General features: G+C 39.1%; 1 pseudogene; it reads left to right on the top strand.

Annotated features, from left to right (window-relative positions):
• Positions 1–1,203, top strand: part of LOC102477785 (protein LSM14 homolog A-like) — a 7,061-nt pseudogene that overhangs the window by 1,243 nt on the left and 4,615 nt on the right.

Genomic DNA, 1,203 nt, shown 5'->3' with positions numbered 1-1,203 from the left:
GAAAGAAAGAAAGAAAGGAAAGAAAGGAAAAAAAGGAAAGAAAGGAAGAAAGAAAGAAAGAAGAAAAAAAAAAAAAGAGCACAGGCAAGCTGAAGTACACAAAGTTTCAAGTCCAGAAAACAAGCAACTCAGAAATGATGGCAAGAGACAAGTAATTCCAAGTGCTCCTTCAGCTCCAAGGAGAAGGTGTGTGGGGTCATCCAGGTGGCAGGGATAGATTTGGTATTTGGTGAGACAGTCCAATGAAATTTGAGAAAGACTTTGACTTTGACAGTGCAAATGCACAATTTAACAAAGAGGAAATCGACAGAGTTTCATAATAAGCTTAAATTAAAAGAAGATAAACTTGAGAAATAGGAGAAGCCTGTCAATGGTGCAGATAAAGGGGACTCAGAAGTTGATACCCGAGAAGAAGCCGGGCCTTCAGCAGAAGGTTCCACATGGTGCCAGCAAACTAGATTTTTCAGGGAATGAAGATTTTCTACTGATAATACAGCTTCCAACAAACGAGCTAGTGCGATCACAACAGAACGGCAAAGAGATTCTAGATCACCTCTGCTTGCTCCTGAACATTTAGACTGAACTTCAAGAATTTGAAGAAACACACCATCCATCAAATGACAAGAAATCACTGCCGGATCACGAGAAATATGGGAAAACGAGAAAATACCTCTCCTCCAAGGGAAAAGAGTAACTCTTCTTCATCTACAAGCAGTTCGGTGAAAATCATGGAAATGTCTGATAAGGAATTTAGAGCATTCATAATGTCGAAGCTAACAGAGATGGAAGAGAAGAGAGACAATGAACTGCTAAAGAGAAAGGAGAAAGAAGTTGACGAGTTCCAGGAGATGAGGAAATTCTTGCTAGATCTAAACGAGGAATTACACACTTTACAAAAGACTCAAACGGAACTGCTAGAGGTGAAGGCTATAATACAGGAAGTCAAAATCTCCCTTGAAAGTATTAAAAGCAGACTAGATCATTCAGAAAATACAATCTCAGATGTAGAAGAGAAAATAGCTGGCCTAGAAAAATCCACCATAAAGACTGAGAAAATGGCCCAAAAATTTGAGAATGATATGCGAGAAGTACTGGATACCATCAAACGTCCAAATATCCGGATAATTGGCATTCCAGAAGGTGAAGAGACCCATAAGAGCATCGATAATCTATTCCATGAAATCCTGCAAGAAAACTTTCCAA

Source organism: Tupaia chinensis, unplaced genomic scaffold (genome assembly GCF_000334495.1).
Source record: "Tupaia chinensis unplaced genomic scaffold, TupChi_1.0 Scaffold000539_1, whole genome shotgun sequence".
Taxonomy (NCBI): Eukaryota; Metazoa; Chordata; class Mammalia; order Scandentia; family Tupaiidae; genus Tupaia; species Tupaia belangeri.
The sequence above is the reverse complement of the archived record's forward strand: the minus strand, read 5'-3'. Positions and strand labels throughout refer to the sequence as shown.